Source organism: Ctenopharyngodon idella, chromosome 16, assembly GCF_019924925.1.
Source record: "Ctenopharyngodon idella isolate HZGC_01 chromosome 16, HZGC01, whole genome shotgun sequence".
NCBI classification, from domain to species: Eukaryota; Metazoa; Chordata; class Actinopteri; order Cypriniformes; family Xenocyprididae; genus Ctenopharyngodon; species Ctenopharyngodon idella.
This window is the reverse complement of record NC_067235.1, coordinates 6,371,360-6,385,483: the sequence shown is the minus strand read 5'-3', so window position 1 is coordinate 6,385,483 and position 14,124 is coordinate 6,371,360.

Sequence of the window (14,124 nt, the reverse complement as noted above, 5' to 3'; positions counted from 1 at the left end):
GTTAACCCAACTGATAAAAGAGATTTAATTATTAATATCAAAAGCATATTAATGCTTCAGCATCAAACAGTCCTTTAGTTTCAATAATTCATGTGAATGTTCTGTATCCAATAGAGTATTCATGTGCAAAGATACTTCACATGTAATTAAATCATTAGGGTCAGGCCAAATTCAGGAAAATGAGACTTCAGAGTATTCTGGGAAATGACGTTCTCTTCCACTATGGTCAGCTGTTCAAAAGAACAAAAAAAAAAAAAAAACTTACTGACCCCAAACTTTTCATTATTAATAACATATAATGTTACTGGAATATTCTGAAATCTGAAAAAGCAAAAAATTGAATTTATTATTAAACACTACATTCATTTCATTCCATTTTTTATACTTCCTTAAATTCAAATTCTACAAATCATGTTTGCTCAATTCAAATTCAGGGATATATTTGTATTTTAAAGCATATTCTCAATTCAGTGCACAACCCTGTGAAGCACAACTCTTCCCCCTCGCTGATTAATATACATTTTTGACAAATAGGAGTCTCGTTAACATATTATAGTTGCTTAAGTCAGTGTTGGATGTTGGGATGTTGTGGTGTGGTGTGGATGTGGAAGTTTGCCGGCGCACAGGTCAAAGCAAAGGCAGCAGCTACAGCTCTGATCTCTCCGCCGCTGAGTTCCTAAACAGCAGAGAGACGCTGACCGCTGTGCAAATCATAAACCTCTCAGTTTGATGATCAACTGAGCAGTAAATTAATTAATCATCATTTTATGCCTCATCAAGCACTTGGGCGAGTCGCGCCACAGGGGCTCGGCCCAATTAGCCAATGGAGGAGCCAATTGTTTTGTTTAGCTAGGTGAGCACTCGGGTGGATGGGGGAGGCTGCATTTTAACAAGCTAATAAATATGTCATCCGTCTGTGTCAGTGGAGGAATGCTGGTGCACCTGTAAAGGTGGAGGTGGATGAGCTCAGTGGGACGGGACTCGAGCCCCCCGCCGGTCTCTCCGTGGCTCTGCTCGCTGCGTCCACAAATAATGTGCTTTTCCAGCAGTATCGGCGGTGACCTCCCTCCTGCGGAGCCCGCTGTGACGCTCGGGCTTCAGTGAGCGAGTGACTTTTCAGAGATGGTTCCTCTTTCTCTGGATCTGCTATGCAAATGGCTCAGATTAGTTCCTCCAGCTGACACTTGGCCAAGGTTATGTGAGACCTGGAGAGAAAGAGAGAGAAAGAGCCATGCTGGATCACAAAGAGTCGGAGTGACATATTCACTAGGAATCTACTGAGTAACAGTAGTATAATGAAGCCTGAATACAAACGTTGTAATATCACATGCATGTTGAGTGGCTGTGATCACATTATTACATGATATGGGGCTTGTCTTTACACATGATTATTGTGTTGTGATCACTTTACAGCAAAGAAGGAAATGATTCGGAACCGGTTCCACAAGTGATGTGCTTCTCAAAAACACTCATAAATCATTCTTAAACTCATGAGTTCATCAGTGAATCATTCCATTGATACCAAAACAGAGTTTTGTTTTTGAAACTATAATTATACTTTAAATACTTTGTTTAAAAATCTTTAATAGTAACAGTAGGTTTGCTCTGTTTACTGTTATTCCAGTTATTCTTCGTGAGGTGTAAGACCTGTTCTTCACACAACAAAACCACAGCATTCTGCTGAAACACTGATAAAATGCCTGTTACCAGTTTACAATATATCCAATTCACACTACCGTTTTTATGGAAGCTTGTTTCCGCTACTGAATAAAAAAATACAAAAGGTAATTGTGACTTTTTATCTCACAATTCTGACTTTTTTTCTTGCAATTGCAAGTTTACATCTTGCAATTCTGATTTTTCTTCTCAGAATTGTGTGATATAAACTCGTAATTGTGAGTTATAAAGTCAGAATTGTGTGATATAAACTCATAATAGTTATAATGTCAGAACTGTGTGATATAAACTCACAGTTGTGTGTTATAAAGTCAGAATTGCGTGATATAATGTTGCAATTACACTGTAAACCCGAATAAGTTGGGCTAACTCAAAAAATTTGAGGTAGTCAGTTACATCAAATTTTTTGAGTTATGATGTTCCCAATTTTAAGTAAGCAGATATCAAGTTTTGAGTTTGTAGTACTCATGCATGTTAATTGCTCCTAACTTGAAGTACTGAGTTAACTAACTCATACATTTTGATAGCAATTTACATAAAATATTTAGTTAACATTTTTATTTTGAGTTCTTGCAAATCAAATGAGTTATTTACTTCACTGTAAACCCTAAGAAAATACAAAAAATGCCAACTTGCTAATTTGCTAACATGTTAATATAGCACTTACTGAATGAGTACAGCAACTTAAAACATGTAACTTACTTGCTCTCATACCAAGCCACATGCGCTACTTGTCACCATGATGGTAACTCTCCAAAAACCCACATTAACAGAAACTCTTCTAAATTAGCATAACAAAACATTAATCACTACTAAATCTCCCTTACCATTAATCTTGTGCAAAAAAACATTATATAACACTTAATTTTAGCATTTACTCTCCCTTTCTAGTGCCATGGGCAAAGCATGCTGGGAAATAGAAATCCCAGTCCAGTTTCAGTTAAACTTAAGTTTGCCTAAATTAAAAGAAATGAGTTCATACAACTCAAAACAATGAAACAGTTCAGTTTACTTGCAATATGTCAGTGCTGTGAACTCAAAAGAAAAAGAAAGTTCTAAATACTCATAGCAGTTAATTTAACTGAAGTAATTTGTTAAATTTAAGTTTGTCCTACTCAAAACAATGAAGTATTTTGAGCATTAGGGTTTACAGTGTACTTGTTATAAAGTTATGACTTTTCTCTGAATTGTAAATTTATATCTCACAATTCTGACTTTATAACACATGTTTGCGAGTTATAAAGTCATTATAAAGTCAGAATTGTGAGATAAAAACTCACAATTCTTAGAAAGACAGTCTTTTTTTTCCTCAGAATTGGACGTTATAACTCACAATTGCGAGACAAAAGTCAGAATTGCGTGTTTTTCATATTCTGCAATTATGAGTTTATATCTTGTATCTCAATTGTGAGAAAAAAGTCAGAATTGTGAGATAAAAAGTCACAATTATTACCTTTTTAATTTTTTATTTAGTGGCAGAAACAAGCTTCTATATGTTTTTGAATGTATTTAAAAATGTAATTCATTCCTATGATCAAAGCTGAATTTTCAGCATCATTATTTTTCATGGGAAACTGCGTAAATACTTTGACGCATGTATAGTGTGGGAGTGGCATAGGTTAATTGTCACAACGAGCGAGAATCACCTGTTTAAAAAAAAAAAAAAAACGCAGTACAGAGGAGAGTCTGCTGGCAAAAAGAGAATGCGACGGAGCTCATAATAAAACAAGAATCAACATTGCTTTTTGGAGATTTGCAAGAACTGAGGGATTTGAATGTGATGGTGTTTTTATTATTCAACAGGTGAGTAAGGTATTTTATTGAACAGATAAATTGCCATATGTAGCTCTCTAACAGAGTTTGGGTTGTTGTAGCACTGCTGGAATTTATTTTCAAGGAAGTACCATGTTTATTACAGTCACGTCTATTACAGAAGCTAGTTAGCTTGAAATCCTTTCCAACTGGTTATTTCTCTTATGCCTAGTGAATGTTTTATGAGCAGTAGCAGGAACTATATTCATTCTAACAGTTTATTATTATATTATATTATATTATATTATATTATATTATATTATATTATATTATATTATATTATATTAAGCCTTGTTTACACTGCACACGTCTGTGGCGGATCACGGCTCTGGCGAGGTTTTGTTCCGTCCTCTTGGCGGTGCCAACTCACACCAGGAGCATTTTAGGAGCGAAGCAACAGGATTCACGAGACCACGTGATTTGCCTGTCCTCTGTTGTTTTTCTCGATTTTTTTGTGTTCTAACATGGGTAAGTTAAATGTTTGTTTTGTCCAGTTTAATTCTGTTTATTGTTGTGTTTTTGCTATCCCACATGAGTCTGCACGGGGTGTTTATTTGGAAATTGACAGGATTTTGGACTTTTATTTTTTATTTACTGCACGGCTTCAACGCAGCGTCCATCAAAAATAGGCGAGGCAACTATCTTTAGCGAAGCAGCGTGGCGAGCCGCTTCTGGGCCGCTTCTGAAACGTGCCGCGGCACGGCTGGTGTAAACACAAGCATTGACTAGAGTGGCCGCAGATCAGCTCTGGTAGCTGCGTCGCAGCTGTAATGCACCGCAGACGCGTGCAGTGTAAACAAGGCTTTATATTATATTACATTACATTATATTATATTATTCATTCACTCACTCACTCACTAACTCACTGCCTTTTTGACACTTTTATTGATACAACAACAAGATATGTAACTTGTAACTTGCATAATCTGAATAAGCACCAAGGCATAATGACCCTAATGTGTAATACCACTCAGCTACAGCTACAAAGCTTGCAGTTTCATTAATATTTTCACATATTTGAAAATATATACTTTACTGTTGGAGCTGTGTCATAGTGCACAAAGAATAAGAAACATGTGAAGCAAGGTTGTGGCCTTAAAAAAAAAAGAAGAAGAAGAAGAAGAAGCCAAAAAGAGCGGGATTGCTCTTGCTCTTGAAATGCAAGCAGAACGATGTGGGAATAAAAACGTGTAACTCGGCGCTGTGCTCTGGGTGTCTGCTGAAATTGAAGAGAAGAAAGAGTGACACAAGGGGCCGTATCATCTCTGCTGTGTAGGCCGGAGCTGGCAGCAAACCTAAGCTGGCCAAAGCTTCTAAAAGCCTTAACATTGTCACTACAAATTTCTGTGCTCATGACAGAAAATGACATTGTGTGCTCCAGCCAGAGGGAACCTGGAGCCATGCTACAGGCGGTGAGGGATAAGCAGATGTTACAGCCCGAGGAGGGGCTGGATTGTTTGCTTCTCCAAAGGGCCTGAGGGAGGAGGAACCATTGAAAGCATGCACGAGGAGAGCCAAAACAAGAGAAGGTAACCTTGCCTGGAGTCCTCTTCACTGGAGTGTGTGCACTTACAATATTCCACCTTGTGTCTTCGGTGCTCGGCTGACCGTGCTGTCAAAACTGCTTCTGAGATGGAGCGATCCCCAGAAATCCCATGATTCTTTGCAAAATAATGTCCCTGAAACAGATTTTTGCATGTAGACTCCTGGTTTTGCATTTGGACCTAAATGTTATGTTGGACATCAAGTGGTAACTTCGAAAATGTTTATTGTACAAAAGTAAACAAAAATCTCCTTACAATCCAAAAAAAAAAAAAAAAAAGATTTTATTACTAAGTATTTTTGTCTTGTTTTCCAATACAAACACTATCTACACAACACCATTTTCAACTAAAAACAGAAAACTTTATATATGTGTTTTGGCCTTTCATTAACAAGACATTTTGTGGGCTTGAAAATGCAAACTTTTGAAAACGGTATTCAAAGTGCAAGTTTTTGAAAATGACACCATTATCAGTCTCTGTGTAAACTACAAGAAAAATGCAAATTTTTGAAAATGTTGACATCATGCACATGCGTATTATGTGTTTCTTTACAAAGTGACATCGCCAACTACTGGCCTGGCATGCATAATACAGTGTTTTTAATAGTTTTCGCGGATCCGTGTGAACGGGGAATCGTTTTGATAACACTGTCGTCTGTACGCGAAAAACACAAAGGAAAAACTTTTCCGTTTTTAGTACATCGTTGTCATGTAAATGTACCCTGAATGCATTGTTAAAAGTGGATTGGACCGAGCACCACAATCAGCAGTAGGGGGCGTGGCCACTCATGATGGGGGAGGAGAGAGGGAGATTTGAAGAAAGACTGTAGAAAGAGAGATGGCTGAGAGACATTAACAAATTCAAGAAAAGTTCAGAGGAATATCACTGGAAAAAGAAGGGTTATGATCAGACAAGATCTTTAGGACACGGGTTAATATTAGAAAATTAGAAAGCTTTCCAGCACTGGAGAGACCGAAGTGGGGAGGCCTGAAAATGGACATTGAGATTGTGTTGTTTCTGCTCCATATGTGAGTAACATTGTTTTTTTTATGTTTCACAGAACCAAGATATGCTGTTGTTTCAATTTTAGCTATAGTACCAGTACAGTTTTAAGTGTGAATTTGTGAAAACGGTGGCGTCATGCACATGCGTATTATGTGTTCAGTCTATAGGCACATAGTGTTTCCTTACAAAGTGACATCGCCAACTACTGGTCTGGCAGCGTTTTTAATTGTTTCCGTGGATCCATGTGAACCGGGATCATTTTGACAACGTTGTCATCTGTACACGTAAAACGCAAAGGAAAACTTTTCTGTTTTTAGTACATCGTTATCATCTAAACTTACCCTAAGAAAACATTTGCTGAAAAAAAAAAAAGAATAATCTAAAAAAGTTTTCCGTTTATAGTTAAAAACAGTGTCATGTAAACAGCCCTTAAGTCTTTGTCATCTCGTCATATATGTGATTGTTCTGTTTCCAGTGTTTTTGTATTCGAGTGTTCTGAGAAGTGTTCCTGAAGTTTGTTTTCATTAAAAGTTTACTGTTTGTGATTAGATCCAGCTCCTTATTTTTGTTTTACTTCAACCATTGCTGACAATTATATGCAATATAGACATTTGATATTAAACAAATTATATTATTAAATAATATTCAGACATTTTGAACATTTTTGTGCAAATCATTGAATTAGACTGCTGAATTGATTCACTGATATGAATGTTTTGATCTGATTCACTTCAATGAATCACAACGATGAGTTCAAACCGGAGATGTGAAGAAACAGAAGCATGCTGTCTGATCTGAGTCTTTAGGTGATGTAGGTTCTTATCGTGGTCCTGAGGGGACACATGGATCTTTCTATTGCAGCTGTGTCAAACAGTGCAGGAAAGGGGACCAGAGGGGGTGTGAGGAAGAGAATCTGTGATTGATGGGTGAAGGGACCAATCTGCTCCATGACCCTTCAAATGGGTGCTGTCTGTAGGGCAATAGCAGGTCAACCGTCAGGGCAACCTAAAGAAACTCATAGTACAGCTGTAAGAAAGACCTTGAACCTTGAACGGTATATCAGATCATCTGTCACCAAGGGGAACAGGAATAGTTGACAAGTCAATGCTTGCAATGTTACATATTACTTAACTTAATAATGATGGAGGATTAAACAATATCTACTGAGTGTCATGTGAGCTTGACTTTACAGAAAATCAGTGCAACTAATCACATAAAATCTTGCAAAACTTTGAGGCGTATCAGCTTTTATGTTCCATATCTTTTTTTGTTGAAGTCAAAGGTTGTGTATCCAGTCAAACTTTACAGTAATTTGATGCAAATTCATCTGTCATTTGGTAGAATCTAGTCAAATTAGAAAGACAACAAGCATGAGTTTCAAGACATGCTTAAAAACCATGAACAAAACTATGCAAATTGAAATAAAACACAAGATAAATTACACATCTTGTGTAGTTGTATGCAGATTGCCATTTTAATCAAGTACACAGTTCTTGACAACATAAAAGCTTACACTGCAAAAAAAAAAAATAATATATACAATTTCTTATTTTTTGTCCTGTTTTTCAGTCAAATATCTAAACGTTCTTAAATCAATATATATTTACCTGAGAAGCAAAATGAAAGTCTTGTTTTCAGAAAAAAATATCAAAATTAAATGAGTTTATGCGTACAACAAGAACAACTATCTGCTAATGGGGTTAGAAAAATAAACTAGTTTTCTCTTTAAATGAAGTTGATTTTTCTGACTCCATTAGTAGATTTTTTTTTTTTTTTTCTTGTTTTAAGCATAAACTCACTTCATTTTGATATATTTTTCAGAAAACAAAATGTAACACCTTAAAGGTGCAGTAAGGGGTTTCTGAGAAACAGTTAATATTTAAAATCAACCCAAACAAACACACCCCTCCCTTCATTGCATTTTGAAAAAAAAGGGAATATGAAGAACAAAAAACAAAACAACAAAAAAATTCACATGCAGTTGTTTTAATACTTATTAAACTCACCTCTTTTCTACAAGGGCAAATACCTCATATATCAGTGCCTTAATAAAAACAATGAATAGCTTAGCTTGTCCACTCTCTATTGAACCAAACTTTTTTCATCAGCTTAGCCTTGGCTAAATATCATGGTAAGAATGTTCTATGTTTTGACAGAAATATTTAGAATCATATAGTGATAGATGCATGTTTGAGCCTTAAAGACAGCTGACTAATTGCATGTTTCTCATTTCCAACAGTTAAACTCACACGTCTCTCTTTCAGCAGGCTTCTCTTTGACTGACAGTCCGACGAGACGTTCGGGGAGAAAAGCATCTCTCGCGCATCCTTTTAATGTTTGGGTTATTGCCTTGAGAATTTCTGCGAACGCCCTGCAATGCCATCTGCGATATCTCTTCATCAAACATCCAACAGGAGCTTGCAGATGGGAGGTTATCAAACCAGGAGTATAGGCAATGTTAGACACAGTCAAACTATCCTAATACCCTGAGTACCGATTTGTCAAAATGAATTGTGGTCAAGAATGCTATTAATAATTTCAAGGAAAAAAGCGTTCCTGTGTGAAAGCCGTTCATATTCCTCTCTCTCTTTCTCTCTCAATTCCCCAGCAGGCACATCACAGAAACCTGATAAATCACAGCCCAGGTGCTGCTCTAATTTGTCAAATTCTCTCACTACTGTCGGTATTAACCTATCTGTCATTGCTTCGATCCCACCAGCCGACTTGGATGTTTTCACTTGTGTGCTTACTCATATTGCTGAGAGTATAGTTGTGTTTTGACATTGCTAAATGAGAAGCCTTGGGTGATTAAAGATTTCTTTTGAAGGTGTGAGTCACAAGAGCGTTTGTGTGAAGCGGCCTTCGGGGGACTTATGCGGATTGTGTTTAACCACGGGTCATTTTTGATGGAAAGAATCTGTATTGATTGAGGCCTTGTGTGGCAACTTCTTTGTCATTTGATCGTTTTGAGCACTGCGCTGAAGGCCTTCCTTCAGCTGCATATACTATCAACTTCTGTGTTGTAAATCAGAATGTATTTAAATCATTGTGATGATATGTTGGTGATATTTCCTTATTGAAACCAGAAAAACAAGTTGTTAAACCTGACATAACAGGCCTTATAGTTAATAGTTTATGAGCAAATCTCTATGACAGTTGTATGTAGGTACACCTGGAGTGATTAAATTTTGTGGGGTAAGTTTTCCCATCTTATTCAAAAGAATGTAGAGTTGTCATAACTTGTCGTAAAACCACAGTATGTATTGCTGGATTAACCTGTATGACTGATTGTCAATTTTCTAATGAAGTCTGTTTGGTGAATCAGAAAGCCTGTGGCAGAAATGCTTTCAGAGATTTGATTGTTCTGCAGTTTGGTTTTTAACATCACTTCTTCATTCTTTTCCATTTTTTTTTTTTTTTTTGTTCAAAATGTTAACTACATAAAAGAAACCAGCTTCTTTCATAATACAAATCTCAATAATTCAATTTACTTCCATTTATTTGTATTTACATGGTTCCATCAACTGTTAAAGGGTTAGTTCACCCAAAATTAAATTTTTGTCATTAATTACTCACCCTCATGTCGTTCCACACCTGTAAGACCTTCGTTCATCTTCAGAACACAAATTAAGATTTTTGATGAAATCCGAGAGGTATATGACTCCACCATAGACAGCAGTTTAACGACCACTTTCAAGGTCCAGAAAGGTACTAAAGACATCATTAAAATAGTCCATGTGACTACAGTGGTAAAAATTATCCTCCCTGTTTACGTTCAGCGCTTCCAGGTTCTACATCAGAACGGCAACTCGCTATTGGCCATCTCCTGCCTCAGCATCACACGCATGCGTCGTGCTGCTCACCTGAACAGCGTCGGCCAATAACGAGTCACCGTTCTGACATAGAACCTGGAAGCACTGAGCGTAAACAACTTACGAGACTGACTCAGAAGAAAGGATATTGTTGTTAAGTCGTTAAGTCGTTATTTTTGTTTTGTTTTTGCGCACAAAAAGTATTCTTGTCACTTCATAAAATTAAAGTTGTTGAACCACTGCAGTCAAGTGGACTATTTTAATGATGTCTTTAGTACCTTTCTGGAACTTGAAAGTGGTGGTTATATTGCTGTCTATGGAGGAGTCAGATACCTCTTGGATTTCATCAAAAATATCTTAATTTGTGTTCCCAGCAGGACCCAAGTTTTCCCAGCAGAACATTGCCCAAAGTATCACACTGCCTCCGCCAGCTTACCTTCTTCCCATAGTGCATCCTGGTGCCATGTGTTCCCCAGATAAGTGCACTCGGCCATACGTGATGTAAAAGAAAATGTGATTCATCAGACCAGGCCACCTTTTTCCATTGCTCCATGGTCCAGTTCTGATGTTTACATGCCCACTGTTGGTGCTTTCGCCGGTGGACGGGGGTCAGCATGGGCACCCTGACTGGTCTGCGGCTATGCAGCCCCATACACAACAAACTGCAATGCACAGTGTATTCTGACACCTTTCTATCAGAACCAGCATTCATTTCTTGAGCAATTGGAGCTATAGTAGTCGCTACGTGCATCAGTGAGCCTTGGCCGCCCATGACCCTGTCGCCGGTTCACCACTGTTCCTTCCTTGGACCACTTTTCATAGATACTGTAGACCGGGAACACTCCACAAGAGCTGCAGTTTTGGAGATGCTCTGACCCAGTCCTCCAGCCATCACAATTTGGCCCTTGTCAAACTCGCTCAAATCCTTATGCTTGCCCATTTTTCTTGCCTCTAACACATCAACTTTGAGGACAAAATGTTCACTTTCTGCCTAATATATCCCACCCACTAACAGGTGCCGTGATGAAGAGATAATCAGTGTTATTCACTGGTCATAATGTTATTCCTGATCGGTGTACATGTTTTTACATTGTACTTATATTTAAAAAATACCTGCATGTAATTAAAGCTGTAATTTGTTTCTGTAATTACATCTATAATTACACCGTTGACCTATCCCTTTCACCTTAACCCACCCTTAAACCTACCCAGACCACCAAACCTGTCCCTAACCTTACCTGTATCTCACCTCAATACAATATGAACACAATAAGTACACTGTACTTATTTTTTGATGTAACTACATAGTAGTTAAGGCCTCATTCATATGTGGAAATAAATCTGATATGAATCTGATACGTGTATTTGCATCTTCTATGTAAGTGGACAGATCGGATATTCCCTTGTCAATGCGAGCCATACGCCATCGAAAAAGCAATGGTGGTGAATGACTTCATCTTAGGTGGATGCCAACCACAGCGATTACAGCAGCTATCATTGCAACTACAGGCTGTAAAAAGGGTTCTTCTCTTTTTTCTTAAGAAACTCTCCTCCTTAAGAGAGCCATGTTTTGACCTTTAAAGATGGTGCGGAAAGCAAAAGCTTGTATAATCATTTCCTCTGCATCCATTGCAAATCGTTGCGTTTTTACTTCCTTTTCAGGCTAAGCTTTTCTGGGTCAGTACATCTACTTTGGGTTGTTTCGCCAAGTGTATAATGTAAATGCAGATATCGGATATGGGTCACTTTTAAAAGAAGATGTAAGCTGGTCGTCAACAAAATCAGATATAGTCAACAAATCGGAATTGGGTATCAAGACAGTGTAAATGCGGCCTTAGTTTATTAGTTGCCATGGTTTTTGATTTGCTCTCATGTGTTACACCTGTGTCTTGTTAATTATTTCGTTTAGTCCCTAGTGTTTCTCTGTGTATATACAGTAGCCCTCATTTTCATTTTCAGATCTCATCTTACTTTAGTTGTTGTTCTGTTCGTGTTTTGATATTTTTGAGAATCCCAAATGTTTTTTTACTTTTAATTTAATAATAAATCAGCTGCTGTGCATAGATCTGGTTCTTTTGTTTAGCAGTCAAATTTATACAAAACTCTGTCCTATATTTTAATCCCATCAAATTTCTCACGCAATAAAACCAATATCAAACTAAATGCAGTAACGATTAACAGATTCTATGTTCTTCAGTTTGAGAGGAAGCTGCTTAGTGTGTTTTTCACCGACAGTGTTGCGATTAAATGTTGTTCAGTATAATTTTAACGGGAAGTTGCAATGAACACATTGTAGTTTGGTATTGATCTTCATAGATGAGGCTGTGGAGGTGTAAAAGACAAAAAGGTTTAAAAAAAACTCTGTTAGATCATTTCAGTGAGAAACACATGTAATAAAACCAACAAGACTGATATCTCAGGATTATTTATGGTTATTCTTTCCTCACATCTTTTAACTTGCTTTCTGCCTCCATGTCTCTTTTTCAGAAGCTTCTTTTTTCACCAAAGTACAAGCCCACAAATTATGTTGAATATGCACACACACACACACACACACAGACAGAGAGACTGTTCAGTATCTCCCCAAAACACTCAATCAGTCAAAAGCTGCTTTCCGTAGTTCCATATCAAAGGCTTGCCCATGCTTTCTGAGAAGAGACGGTTGAGGCAGAATAAGGGGTTGGTAAGTGCCATCGAGATGCTTAATGCATGCCTGCAGACAGTCTTTGGCTAGTTCAGCCAGCACGTTATCAGTGGAAGCCGGTAGATCCCCCTCCCCAAACACTAATTCCCAGCCTGGGCAGAGAGACCCTCGTAGTCGAGCAAATGGATTTACTGCTGCCAGTCGCAGGCCGGGATCTGCATTGCAAAACACATATGTGCTCAAGTCATTGACGGCAGGGAACACAGACTGGGCTGGCACAACTGCCTCTGTTTGTGTTTGTGTCGTATTTATGCCATCGCTCACTGGCTGTCAAGAGCATGACTGCCATTCTCAGAGTGGATTTGTCTGTTGCACAAGTGACCAAAACAGATAATAATTCTTGCAGTTGTGCTGTGACGTTAAATAAGTATCTGTACATGTTGTATTTAACATGAACCAAGATTAATAAATGCTTTAGAATTATTTTTCATTGTTAGATCATGTTAACTAATGGGACATTATTGTAAAGTGATCATATCTTAAAGTATATACCCATTGCAAGCTGAAATGTTATTTTTTGTTTTCATTTTGATTCAAGCATTAACTTGGACATGATTGTTTGCAGCCATTTTTGTTCTTGATAAAGATTTCTTGAATGCTCTATATGTTTAAGTAGTAAGGCCAGCAGGGGGCGCTCACCCTGTGATCTGTGTGGGTCATAATGCCCCAGTATAGTCATGGGGACACAATACTGTCAAAAAGCATCCTTCGAATGAGACGTTAAACCGAGGTGCTGCTTCTCTGTGGTCATACAAAAATCCCAGAATGTCCTTTGAAAAAGAGTAGGGGTGTAACCCCAGCACCCTGGTCAAGTTTGCCCATTGGCCTCTTCCATCATCATGGCCTCCTAATCATCCCCATATCTACCGATCGGCTTCATCACTCTCTCCTCTCCACCAATAAGCTGGTGTGTGGTGGGTGTTCTGGCTGCCATCACATCACTGGTGGTGGGTAAGGAGATTTCCTTTTCCGTATAAAGCGCTTTTTAGAGAAAAACGCTATATAAATGTAACAAAATATTAAGTTCTTCCTCACAGTGTCTGTATGATGTTGAGATTTCACTTTGCCAGACTATCCCATTACTAATGGCATTACTATTAAATAAAATGTGTTACAATATTGCGTTACTTTCTAAAAAAGTAATGCGTTACTTTTTCTGACCTGGGCGGGGCTTGCTTGTTTTTTAATAACAAAAAAGAGAGAAAAAAATGTTTTTAAAAAAAGAGTTTTGACAAACATAAAGGCCCATTCACACAAAAAGTGAAGCGAATAAGCCTCAGTTTGAAGGAAATGCAAATCCACACCTGTACAGTAGAGGGCGCAGCTCAAACAAACCCTTCAGCTGTGCTGCCATTCTGGATTGAAAAAGAATAGGATGCACTTATTTTAGCCATTTTTGTGTACTGGTATGGTTGAGTTGGATCACTGAAGTTCAGCAGCAGACACATTGGTTAATAAAGTGAGATTAAGTATATAAAGCCCCGTTTCACAGACAAGGCTTAAGCTAGTCCCAGACTAAAATGCATGTTTGAGCTGTTTTATCTGAAAGCAACTTGCCATTGTTTTGTCT